The sequence below is a fragment of the Oncorhynchus mykiss genome, chromosome 8 (genome assembly GCF_057628025.1).
Source record: "Oncorhynchus mykiss isolate SJ-2025 chromosome 8, ASM5762802v1, whole genome shotgun sequence".
Taxonomy (NCBI): Eukaryota; Metazoa; Chordata; class Actinopteri; order Salmoniformes; family Salmonidae; genus Oncorhynchus; species Oncorhynchus mykiss.
In genome coordinates this window covers 57,971,468-57,985,513 of record NC_143029.1, presented here as the reverse complement: position 1 = coordinate 57,985,513, position 14,046 = coordinate 57,971,468, and the positions used below count along the sequence as shown (strand labels likewise).

General features: G+C 40.9%; 1 long non-coding RNA gene across 2 annotated transcripts in view; it reads right to left on the bottom strand.

Moving 5' to 3' along the window:
* Window positions 1–9,383: 9,383 nt before the first annotated feature.
* The window catches only part of LOC118965531 (uncharacterized), an 11,300-nt gene continuing 6,637 nt past the window's right edge, over window positions 9,384–14,046 (bottom strand). For both annotated transcript variants that reach the window (XR_005052916.2, XR_005052915.2), the window contains exons 2-3: window positions 10,173–10,319; window positions 9,384–10,060 (exon numbers count right to left, since the gene is read on the bottom strand). This is a non-coding gene — a long non-coding RNA (uncharacterized LOC118965531). The remainder of the gene's footprint in view (window positions 10,061–10,172; window positions 10,320–14,046) is intronic.

Below are 14,046 nucleotides of genomic sequence, written 5' to 3'. Positions count from 1 at the left end.
AGTGTGTCTACGGCGATCTGGACCTGCCCAGAAGAATGTTCCTCCAATTAACTCAACTTCCTGGACCTTTATATCCATATATTTCATCCAGTTCCCCACTACAGTGCTAGTGTTTTCATCCATACAGCAGCTCACAAAGAGAAACCAGAAACCGCCCATGCTTCGAACCCTTCATTCATCTACTAAACGTATAATATGTGTTTTCAAGGGGAGGATGGGTCATCACTGACTATCAGTGGCAGAATTATGACAAAGGAGGCCTGGCTCTCTGCCTTGCCTTACTGATTTAGGGGCCAAGATGTATTCCGAAACTCCCTAAGGAGTGTATGTCACCACGGCAGCTGAGAGTTCGCCCAGGCATTAATGGGTTTCCTCGAGCAAACAGGATTGGCCACAGCATCAACGGCCATGGGCACAGCTCCTGGGAGATTATGGGATGGTCACAACAGGATAACAGGCAGGCAAAGCAGCTTAAAGCTCAGGGTTTCCCCTCTCTGGGAGAACCACTGACCTGTCGTAGGGATGTGGAGATGGGGTGTGTGTGTGTGTGTGTGTGGGGGAGGGGGGGGGGGGTAGGCCAGGGATAGCGGGGGAGTAGGCCGTGTCTTCTTGACTGTGCAACTCCCATTCCCCCTCTGTGCAAGTGCATCACAGGAAACCTTGCCTATACGGGTTAGTGTTTACACCTCATCACACAAACAGATATTCCCCCGCTACTCTCTCTCTCTCTGCCTCTCAAACACGCATGAACACACACACACACACACACCCGTGTTTGTGAGGACTCATCTACTTCAGTGTCTGTGAGGACGCAGAGACACCTTAACAGCTCCTGTTAACAATGATCCTTTATTCCTAACTCTTTTGTTTGGCCGGCTGTGCTTCATTAAGTCTTTGTGGCCCCCGTGGCCCTCCTTAACAAGCTGCCTCGTGTAGCAGGATCACAGTGTGTCACAGCGCAGCTTTAGAAAACCTATCAATGTGGCCTTGAAGGGTTCTCTCTCCTTTCCCCCCTCAACACTCAATAGTTCATCTCTATAATCTATTCTATAACACATCACGTAATCATTTCATTTTTGCTGACTGTCATTGGATTCCACAATGCTGTGCAGTATTTTATTTCGATTTTTGTTCTTTAATTCATAATTATCCTTCGATATTATAGGTATCATCTACATTTCTGTCCTTATTCAACCTTTCCAAAACTGTCATTAATTAACTACTGACTTACAACTCTGGGTGTATACTGTAAAGCTCACTATAGTTAACAAGGACAGATGGGGGAGCAATTAGCTAGGTTTCCATCCAATTGGCGAACAGATTCTCATGCGAATATTCTAAAATCTGCTTAAAAACAAGATGCGCATTTTCCCACCAGAGGTGTGTTTCCATCAAATTGACTTGTTGCGCATGATGATGCAGTGCACGTAAAAATAACTTTAGGTTTTACTGCTCTGGGGTTTGATCACTTACATCTTGTGGTCTTGACTCTCAGATGTGCAGAATTGAAAAGCTTATAGCTGGCTAGCTTATAGCTCGTATAAGCCAAAAATATAGACTTTTCATCCCAAGTCCAGGTAGCAGATAATAATCACATATTTATGTAGTTGCTGCTGCATATAAAAACCATGAAGTCTGCCGGAAAGGCCCGAACCTAAGATCATAATTTTGATGACTGACACAGTGAGCCTACTGTAACCTACTGTACATAAACTGGTGCGCACCAAGTTGTACTTCACGTTATAGTATGGAAAGCGGCTCGTGAGGATTTTTCTACAACATTCACAGCATATTGGCACAATTACAATCTTTATAGAATAAAAATCTAATTGAATCAATTACACGCGGAAAAACGTATTTGAGTGAACATTATCAAGCCAGCAGCAGATTAAACAAAGTGAATTCTCTCCTCGCTCTCTCCCCGGTTTTAGCTTGCAGCTATAACTGTCTAGCTGGCTAGCTTTCGGATATTTACTAGCCCATACCAGTGACAAACTATGTTATTGATATATGGCAGTACATAAACAAAATCTACCTCCCCTCCAAAGAAAGCCTGTCTCCGGGACTTCTCCAAAATGACCCTAGATCCCCGATCAGAACCATGACCAAAGCTACGCATTTGAATTTTGCCTGCAGGCAGGCTCTATAGAAAACTCTCCCGGCGCCACAGACACCATCCAACGAGCCATCCACACACACACTCACACACAGAAAACCCAAGTGCAGACAGCCAGCGGCTTCCAAAACACAACTCATGAGGCAAGCTCCAGAAATAAAACGTTCCCATTGAGCAAAATCCACAATCCACCCCTCTAAAGAAAACCTGTCTCCTTTCTCTTAAATGCCACCAGATCCACGATCAAATACATGGCTGAAGCATGTCTGTTTAGCCAGCCATCAACACACATAGACACGCACACGCAGTTTCGGCCCCAGCCACAGGGTTCTATATAGAACCATTGACCTCCATCACGACCAAAACTACTCTTTTCCTATAGGCTTATACTATCTATAGTATGACAGCACCAGCAGTTAGCTACCAACAGCTGGCAGACATGTTAATATGGTTACTTTAGCGTTCGTTAATCAGTGCTATTTAGATGGAAGACATGAGCTAAATGCAGTAGCTCTACAGCTAGCTAACATTAGCATAGATGTAGCAAACTAGCTCTTTCACTTAAATGGTGACGCCCTGATAATGTTGTCTCTACTGATGCTTCTGGCTGTTTGTGATATCAGCCACACTGTTGGTAGGAACAGAATCCACTTCGAAAAAAGACAGTTTGATGAAGCCCTCCTTCCATTGTTTATACATATAGAAGTTCTCTAGGATGAAATGTGCCCCGCAGATTGACGAGTAGTCCAATTCGGCCGCATGACTCTCAAAAATGGAAAGGGGGATACCTAGGCAGTTATACAGCTAAATGCATTCAATTGTACAAAACAACGTAATCAGCAATTGGATCATCTCTAACCATTCAGAGTAGCAAAGCCAATGACAAACATCCGCTTGACCCACATGTCTTCTGGCTCTGGCCCAACAACACATCGGTTTATGGGACGAATCAGAATGGTTAGAATGATTTGCTATTCTAGAATTCATCATGGAGGTACGTAGATCCAGACTAATTGCGGAGAAGAAACTAACATCCGTGGGTGTGTCGTAGCGTTTGGCTGGAGCAAGGAGTTTGGGTAGCCAGGCAACTGATGAAGAGCTCCAGCCTGTTTGTCAGACTGTCATTGTTTCTTCCTGGCTTTTACAACCCATGCCCTTGCCACTGATGCTACACTGCGCTTCCAATCCAAACTACCTCAACTCCCAACCTTTCCAGCATCTGAAACCCTTACTGACATTCAACCCACTGGGCACACACTGGTTGAATCAATGTAGTTTCCACATACATAATTTCAATGAAATTACATTGAACCAACCTGGAATAGACATTGAATTGATGTCTGTGCCCAGTGGAAATCTTCATCATCTAAATTCACACCTGTTGTTTGTTTGCATTTTGAGATGATTTTTGAGATTATTTTGTGTAATGAAAAGCGCCATGCAAATTAAATAAAGAATTAGAATTGTATGTACCGAATTAAAAATACAAGTAAAATGGGTTTCTATCACATTTTCAACTCTACTGATGGTTTTGGCACAAAACATTTAGTTATAGAAAGAATGTGTCCATTCTGTTCTTGGTATGTGTGCTCTTACCCAACAGCTCACAGATACAGTGCAGGTACAGTGGAGCCTACATTATGAGATTATTATGAACAAAAGAGTGAGATCATTTTTATTTGTCAAACGTCATGCAGCCAAGCATTGATCATCTTGTCACCAGAGTAAAACCCTCAATGAGCATCAAGCTCATCACCGTGCTCTTTTGGACCAAATCAAATCAAATGTATTTATATAGCCCTTCTTACATTGAGCTGATATATCAAAGTGCTGTACAGAAACCCAGCCTAAAACCCCAAACAGCAAGCAATGCAGGTGTAGAAGCACGGTGGCTAGGAAAAACTCCCTAGAAAGGCGAAAAACTAGGAAGAAACCTAGAGAGGAACCAGGCTATGTGGGGGCTATGTGGGGTGGCCAGTCCTCTTCTGGCTGTGCCGGGTGGAGATTATAACAGAACATGGCCAAGATGTTCAAATGTTCATAAATGACCAGCATGGTCAAATAATAATAAGGCAGAACAGTTGAAACTGGAGCAGCAGCACGGCAGGTGGACTGGGGAGAGCAAGGAGTCATCATGTCAGGTAGTCCTGAGGCATGGTCTTAGGGCTCAGGTCCTCCGAGAGAGAGAAAGAAAGAGAGAAAGAGAGAATTAGAGAGAGCACACTTAAATTCACACAGGACACCGAATAGGACAGGAAAAGTACTCCAGATATAACAAACTGACCCTAGCCCCCCGACACATAAACTACTGCAGCATAAATACTGGAGGCTGAGACAGGAGGGGTCAGGAGACACTGTGGCCCCATCCGAGGAAACCCCCGGACAGGGCCAAACAGGAAGGATATAACCCAACCCACTTTGCCAAAGCACAGCCCCCACACCACTAGAGGGATATCTTCAACCACCAACTTACCATCCTGAGACAAGGCCGAGTATAGCCCACAAAGATCTCCGACACGGCACAACCCAAGGGGGGGGGGGGCAACCCAGACAGGAAGATCACATCAGTGACTCAACCCACTCAAGTGACGCACCCCTCCTAGGGACGGTATGAAAGAGCCCCAGTAACCCAGTGACTCAGCCCCTGTAATAGGGTTAGAGGCAGAGAATCCCAGTGGAAAGAGGGGAACCGGCCAGGCAGAGACAGCAAGGGCGGTTCGTTGCTCCAGAGCCTTTCCGTTCACCTTCCCACTCCTGGGCCAGACTACACTCAATCATATGACCCACTGAAGAGATGAGTCTTCAGTAAAGACTTAAAGGTTGAGACCGAGTTTGCGTCTCTTACATGGGTAGGCAGACCATTCCATAAAAATTGAGCTCTATAGGAGAAAGCCCTGCCTCCAGCTGTTTGCTTAGAAATTCTAGGGACAATTAGGAGGCCTGCGTTTTGTGACCGTAGCATACGTGTAGGTATTTACGGCAGGACCAAATCAGAGAGATAGGTAGGAGCAAGCCCATGTAATGCTTTGTAGGTTAGCAGTAAAACCTTGAAATCAGCCCTTGCCTTGACAGGAAGCCAGTGTAGGGAGGCTAGCACTGAAGTAATATGATCAAATTTTTTGGTTCTAGTCAGGATTCTAGCAGCCGTATTTAGCACTAACTGAAGTTTATTTAGTGCTTTATCCGGGTAGCCGGAAAGTAGAGCATTGCAGTAGTCTAACCTAGAAGTGACAAAAGCATGGATTAATTTTTCTGCATCATTTTTGGACAGAAAGTTTCTGATTTTTGCAATGTTACGTAGATGGAAAAAAGCTGTCCTTGAAATGGTCTTGATATGTTCTTCAAAAGAGAGATCAGGGTCCAGAGTAACGCCAAGGTCCTTCACAGTTTTATTTGAGACGACTGTACAACCATTAAGATTAATTGTCAGATTCAACAGAATATCTCTTTAGTGGTCCTAAACAATAGTGGTCCTAAAACGGAACCTTGAGGAACACTGAAATGTACAGTTGATTGTCAGAGGACAAACCATTCACAGAGACAAACTGATATCTTTCCGACATATAAGACCTAGACAAGGCCAGAACTTGTCCGTGTAGACCAATTTGGGTTTCCAATCTCTCCAAAACAATGTGGTGATCAATGGTATCAAAAGCAGCACTAAGGTCTAGGAGCACGAGGACAGATGCAGAGCCTCGGTCTGATGCCATTTAAAGGTCATTTACCACCTTCACAAGTGTAGTCTCAGTGCTATGATGGGGTCTAAAACCCGACTGAAGCATTTCGTATACATTGTTTGTCTTCAGGAAGGCAGTGAGTTGCTGCGCAACAGCTTTTTCTAAAACTTTTGAGAGGAATGGGAGATTCAATATATGCCGATAGTTTTTAAATATTTTCTGGGACAAGGTTTGGCTTTTTCAAGAGAGGCTTTATTACTGCCACTTTTAGTGAGTTTGGTACACATCCCGGTGGATAGAGAGCCGTTTATTATGTTCAACATAGGAGGGCCAAGCACAGGAAGCAGCTCTTTCAGTAGTTTAGTTGGAATAGGGTCCAGTATGCAGCTTGAAGGTTTAGAAGACCATGCAACATATCATCGTGTGGCTCGAAGTTTACTTTGACATGATGGTTATTTCTATCAATATTTGTGCAAAAAGGCATTTCCACCGCCATTTCTCTCATAATTAATTTTACAGACACAACAACAAAAAATCTACCTTGTCTAGCATATTTTGTTTCCATCAGGCCATTTATTTGATTTCTTATCCCGTACTTTACTTGCATAAAAATGTTGGATGGAAACCTGGTTATTGAGCAGTGGTAAAGTACTTAAGTAAAAATACTTTAAAGTACTACTTAAGAAGTTTTTTGGAGGTATCTGTACTTTCCTATTTATATTATTAACAACTTTTACATTCCTAAAGTAAGTAATGTACTTTTTACTCCATACATTTTCCCTGACGCCCAGTAGTACTCGTTATATTTTGAATGCTTAGCAGGCCAGGAAAATGGTCCAATTCACACACTTATCAAGAGAACATCCCTGGTCATCTGATCTGGCGGACTCACTAAACACAAATGCTTTGTTTGTAAATTATGTGTGAGTGTTGGATTGTTCCCCTGGTTATCCACCAATAAATCAAACAAAGAAAATTATGCTGTGTGGTTTGCTTATTATAAGTCATTTTAAATGGTTTATACTTTTACTTGTACTTTAGGTACAAATACCACTTTTACTCAAGTCGTATTTTACTCAGTGACTTTTACTTGAGTCCTTTTCCATTAAGGTATCTTTACTTTTACTCAAGTATGAGAATTGAGTACTTTTTCCACCACTGCTTTTAGACTTTTACTCAAGTAGTATTTAACTGGGTGACTTTCACTTTTACTTGAGTCATGTTCTACTAAGTTATCTTTACTTCTACTCAAGTATGAAAATTGGGTATGTTTTCCACCACTGTTATTGAGACAGAGAGACTGCTATTTATTGAAAGAAATGTAGGAGCTATCACCTCGCGGCGTGCCCTGCTTATGACTTACTGTCTTGCTGACTGCCGTGCTACAAACTTAATTCCCCTGGAGACAGGATTCAGAACCTCTCGTAAATTAAATAAATTAGCACAACATAAAATGCTTTCAAGGTGGCATAATGAGAATAACATTTGAGATGTGGTAGGGACAGCGTTAAAAAAGAAATACCAACAGGTTTGAGGAGTAACTGATCCCTATATGTAATCGGTTACATTTAATCTGATGACCAATTTAGTTTTAACTGTTATCAGTTACATGTAATCTGATGACCAATTATGTTTTAACTGTAATCAGTTACATGTAATCTGATGACCAATTATGTTTTAACTGTAATCAGTTACATGTAATCTGATGACCAATTATGTTTTAACTGTAATCAGTTACGTTACCAGCAAAAATACTGTAATCAGATTACAGAAACTTTTGAAAAACTAGAAGATTACTTCATGGATTACCTTTAAATTCAAAAAGGATGTTTGTGAAAAAAATACATTCCCACCTTTCTGTTTTCTCAATGACTTTCAATTCAGTTTTGAAAAAATGCACAAGTTCATGGTTGCTCCACCGGAGTGAGTCTGACCGCAAGTCAGGGACCACAATGATGACACAGTAAATGCATTTGATTTATCGTTTTTGTCTTCTTCTAATGCCTCTTAAGGGGAAAGTAACTGAAAGTAATCAGATTACTTTAATGAGTTAGGGTAATTCAAAAGTTATGTTACTGACTACATTTTTTGACAGGTAACTACTAACTGCAATGGATTACATTTAGAAAGTAACCTACCCAACCCTGAAAACCAAGTAAAAAGGTCAAGAACACATTCGCTCTTAATAAAAGAAGTCCTAAAGATATCGAGTTCAGGTTCTTGTAAGAATAGCCCTCATTACCTCGGCATGGCAGAGAGGATCACACCACTCATACTGAACACTGCTTGCTGAACCTAGAAGCATAAGTGAACACTTATGTGTAAATTAGATATTTAATTAACTGAAAAGGTTACAGCATTTGTCTATTCAACTAAGCATCCTTGGTATCTTTTGACCAAAGCCGTCTAAAAATCACATTATATGGCTGTGAAGATTGCATGCATATTTCAGTCTGGTATTGACTACAATAGCTACAATATATACAGTGTTTATTGGTTTAGACGGTGCACGCTTCTTTTAAAAGCAAATAGGCTGGCAGAGACCGTGGTGAATGGACACGGTGAATGATGTCTGACATTACTGGCAGACTTTTCAACCTTGCTCTGAAAAACAAGGAAAAATGCTTTCATTCCTAGACATGACCTCACAAAGATATAACCACATCATGATTCTAACTATTGACTGGTATCATCAGTCTGATCTCTTGGCTCACAATGCCACCGAATAAAGAAAGATCTGGGAGAGAAATAGCTCTGGATGATATGATAGACACAGTACAAGTCAAGATAAACTTTGACCAACCCCAGCCCAGCTCCAAGATCCATTTGCAGCCCTTGAGCAGAGCTGCAAACCATCAAACACTTCAAGCCGTCATGGCTGGGGGAAAGTGAGTGGCCATAAGAACAGAACTGTGGACAAAGTGGAATAAGAAGGCCAAATCTCTATGGGCACATAAAACAAGAAGGCCAGTAACCTAGTGTCCTTTTCACACACTCGGCCCACTAAAGGAATCAGGGAGGTAATAAGAGTGGTGCCCTGACATTTTAAAACAGACACTTCACTGACCGAGAGTCCATTTCAAAGGCCACTTGGCTTTGCAAAAAAGGAATGGTTTGTTGACTGAAGTTACAGAGGTCTTCTAGAGAAGCCCTTATGTTATTTGGGAAATGTGTGTTTAATTGATCTAAGGACTGGCTTTGTTCCATTTTGCTTTATTGGTATCTTTATCAATTTGCACCAGCAGATTTCGCCTAATGTTTTGACTCGCTTCTTAAGAAATACTGGCGGCCATGACAGAAGCCAAATGTGAGTTGACTTGGGGGTGTGGTTTGATGTGTGTGTTTCTTGGGTGTATCCTTGCCAGACCCATCTGTTAGAACCTTGCCCACAGCTGTTTCCCCCCAGTCAATAACAACAAACAAACCCCCTGCAGGTTTGAATAGGTTAGGGAGCTTTGAATTGGTCAGTAGCCTACAGAGTCATGAGAAGAATGCAATTGATCAATTTATGTAGATATTCTAAACTAAATGTAGTAACAGGTCCATGTAGAATAAACAACCCTTTACATAATACCATAGAAGCAGGGTTCTGCTAATATAACACTTTTTATTGTCATTCTCAGCCGATACTATGATTATCTGCATTTTGTCTGGTGGTAATGAGGCTACATGTACCTTGGCAAACATGTCAGAGTGGTCATACCTTCCTGTGTGGTGTCCCAACCTCCCAAGGCAATAGCAAAGTCTAGAATCAATACTATTCATCAACAGCTCTCCTGCATTCACTAACGACACAAATTAATATACCTGCCTAACGACACACATCTGTGAAGCAAATTCAACAAATACTTGTCGTACCTTAAAATGGGGGGACCATGTACAAAAGGTGCTGTCATTTCTAAAAGGTTCATCCGATTTGTATGAAAATACCCTCAAATTACAGCTGACAGTTTGGACTTCACCCTCATTGTCAATGTATCCTTTCAAACTCAAAGTGCTAGAGTACAGAACCAAAATAACAAAAAATGGTCACTGTCCAATGAATTATGGTGCTCACTGTATAAGAAAGAAATTCCCTGATCCTCGTGAATACACAGGGTTTCTCCCTCCCCATATTGACCTATACAATTCAATAACAAAAAAAGACAATACAAGTAAATGTTGTCTAGTAAAAATGAAAGGTCTCTCCATTTAGAGACTTTAGTATCAAGCCTGTCACTCCGGACTCCATCTTGCAAGTCTCCAAGTGCTGGCTCCATAAATGCATCTGTGAACACATACACAGTCACTGTTCTATTACCAATGGCAGTTAAGATAGGTGATATTTGACAAACAAACATGTACTATGTTGAAGTTTGAACAGGTCAGACTAAACCTACCCAATTCTGGTCTCCCAATCAACAACCGTTGGTGAGCAGGCAAGAGGTGAGGCAAGGTCTTTGCTAACGCCCCATCTGATGCAGCACTCCATCTCCCTCTTGGTCAAACAGTCTTTACACAGCCTGGAGGTGTGTTGGGTCATTGTCCTGTTGAAAAACAAATGATAGTCCCACTAAGCACATACCAGATGGGATGGAGTGACAGGATTGATACTAAAGACTGTTTGACCAAGAGGGAGAGTGATGGCGTGCTGCATCAGATGACATGGCCTCCACAATCACCCAACCTCAACCCAATTGAGATGGTTTGAGATTAGTTGAACCGCAGAGTGAAGGAAAAGCAGCCAACAAGTGCTCAGCATATGTGGGAACTCCTTCAAGACAGCTGGAAAAGCATTCCAGGTGAAGCTCGTTGAGAGAATGCCAAGAGTGTGCAAAGCTGTCATCAAGGCAAAGGGTGGCTACTTTGAAGAATCTCACATATAAAATATATTTTGATTCGTTTAACACTTTTTTGGTTACTACATGATTCCCTGTGTGTTATTTCATAGTTTTAAGTTATTCACTATTATTCTACAATGTAGAAAATAGTAGAAATAAAGAAAAACCCTTGAATGAGTAGCTTGTCACAACTTTTGACTGGTACTGTAGGGCCTCACTAGTTACCACAGTCACAAAGCCCGGCTATTTCTACAATTTCTCTTTTTAAAATGTGATTTTAAACCTAACCCTAACCTTAAATTGCAATATAGCCTTTTACAATATTCCCATAATTATATGCTTTACAGATGTACTGCAGACTGACTGTAGCTCCAGATTGGATTACATTCCGTTACGGTTTGTTGCTCCTAGTTCACTACATTAGTCAGATTTAAATTAGCTACCACGATAGCTGCATCCATTATTTAGTTTCCCCCTAGACAATACAGAATACACTTGTATGAGTGACGAACTAACTACGCTAACGTTAGCTAACTTGCATCACTATCAAAATATATCTACCTACATAAACAGCAATAACGTTATCTAACATTGTCGTTAGCTAAAATATACCAGAGGTCATTATATCCCAGTTTCTCAGGTTATACTCCCCACAAACGGTTGTTGCACACCAAACGCTAGCATTACTGGTGCAGACTTGGGGACCGACACACTCCAAGCATCTATTCTGCATACTAGATAAGGTCCTTCTTCGGCAGGGCATGCAAACCACAGAACTTTGGCTGTGGAGTCATGATCAATCCGTATAGGGTCCGTTGTCCTTTGAACGCATTGCGGACGATGAAACAACAGAGCCCCCATTCAATAAAGGGAAGTGAAATGGGAGGAGGGGAGATTTGCACGTGGATCTTTACAAAAGGGGGCATGATTTGTTAGACACGGAATTTCTAACAAATATTATCCTATTTATACTTTGTAGACAATTTTGACACTAGAATAAAAGTTTGACTCATATCGATGCCACATTTGCCGTTTTGAAATTGATTAGTTGCTTTTTAGGGGTAGTTGCTCTCTAATGAAAAACATAAAGTTCAGTATAGATTGGAGCAAACTAGTGCTATTATTTAGAGATTGAAATTACCCAGATCAGAAATTAATAATGACCTATCAAATTGAGAAAAATGTGAGCCTAAACTAATGCCTTAATTTGGTCATCAACTCCAGGGCTTTGGAAATGATTACTTAAATGGGTAAAGCCTTAGTTTTATAAAACACCTTCTGAGGAAAGGGGGCTAATGTAATTGGATAGAGAAACTGCCTGGATGAACACCTCTCATTGATTAATGTAGCAATGCTATCTAATCATATACCCACATCACTAAAAGACAACCCTGTGCTGTTTCCCAGTTTAACAGTTCTCACAAAAAAATGTAATAGCTCAGAAATGATAGATTAAACACTTCAACATACAGAGCCACAGCCAATCACTCTATATTCTTTCCTTTGTGGGGAGTGAATTTGCCGTTTTCTGGTAAAATAATTTTAAAAAAGTGTCATACTAAGTGTGTCACGTAAACATACAGTGCTGTAAATCATTAACAGGTCTGTGAATTCTCAGCAGTGAAGGTTTATTTGAGGACATTAATCCACTTGACATTCTCCAGTCCCGTTCATCTTCCCTGGATAAAGAAGTAATCTTCAGCAGTGCCCTCTGAGGTGAGCTGGGGAACCAATGGAACAAAGACAGTGTGGTTTTCGTGAGGCAATAAATGAGAGAAAGCTGTAAAAGGAACTGTGAAAATCTAATTTGGGATAAAATATTAAAATGGTCCAACTCATGAAATGAAAATAAAGCAAGCGAATGGTTTGGAAATTCTGTTGTTCATATGCATTGTATTTGGTTATTTTATGTAATATTATTTTTATGGATTTAGATCACAATAATCAATCTATATTTCCTTGAGTATAATCAGTCTCAAGGTGCATTTTCTGTATCTTGGTAATTAAAACAGAAAGACATTGATTACAAAAAAAATACTGATAATCAATGAAATCCTATTAACCCAGTAAAATGTATTGTTGAGTGGAAACTCCTTCAATTTCTAGGCCTATATGATGTACAACTCTCAGCCTAAAACCTCCCAAGTGACAGATTGCATGGGGGTGTAGACGTAGTGTGTGGGTTTGTATTACCATCTTCGAGGGTACCAGAAATTCTCCCTCGTGGGGACATTTTCCAGGTCCCCAGGAGGACAAAGGCTATTTTAGGACTTAGGGGTTAGAATTAGGGTTACGGTAAGGGTTAACGGTTTGGGAAAATAGGATTTTGAATGGAAATCAATTCTAGGTCCACACAGGGATAGTAAAACATGGTGCTTTCAATACACCGATTCAGAAACAAAAAAGGGTGGACAGAAACAAAAGGGGTGGAATTGCATACTCCCTGTTCACTTTGTGACTCTGCCCCATTGCAATGAGTGTCCTGAAAATTGGAAATCTATTGGATATAATGACCAATGACTTATACACACACACACACACACACACACTGCTGTAACCATTGTGGGCTAGGCCTGGGGTGGTGAGAGAACCCATGGCCAGAAAATGTCAACCAAAGAAAAACAAGTATTATACACTGAACAAAAATATAAATGCAACAATTTCAAAGATTTTACTGAGTTACAGTTCATATGAGGAAATCAGTCAATTGAAATAAATTAATTTGGACCTAAACTATGGATTTCGCAAGACTGGGAATACAGATAGGCATTTGTTGGTCACAGACACCTTAAAAAAAAGGTAGGGGCATGGATCAGAAAATCAGACACTATCTGGTGTGACCACCATTTTCCTCATGCAGCACGACACATCTCCTTCGAATAGAGTTGATCAGGCAGTTGATTGTGGAATGTTGTCCCACTCCTCTTCAATGGCTGTGCGAAGTTGCTGGATATTGTCAGGAACTGGAACGTGCTGTCGTACGCATCTATCCAGAGCATCCCAAACATGCTCATGGGGGACATGTCTTATGAGCTATTGAAGAACTGGGACATTTTCAGCTACCAGGAACTGTGTACACATCCTTGCGACATCAAATCGAATGTTATTTGTCACATGCACCGAATACAACAGTGAAATGCTTACTTACAAGCCCTAACCAACAATGCAGTAAAAAATAAATAACAAATAAAAGTAAAAAATAATTAAAGAACAGCAGTAAAATAACAGTAAAGGCTATATACAGGGGGTACCGGGACAGAGTCAATGTGCGGGGGCACTAGTTAGTCAAGGTAATTTTTATTTTACCTTTATTTAACTAGGCAAGTCAGTTAAGAACAAATTCTTATTTACAATAAGGAACAGTGAGTGGGTTAACTGCCTTGCCCAGGGGCCGAACGACAGATGTAACTTGTCAGCTTGGGGATTCGATCTA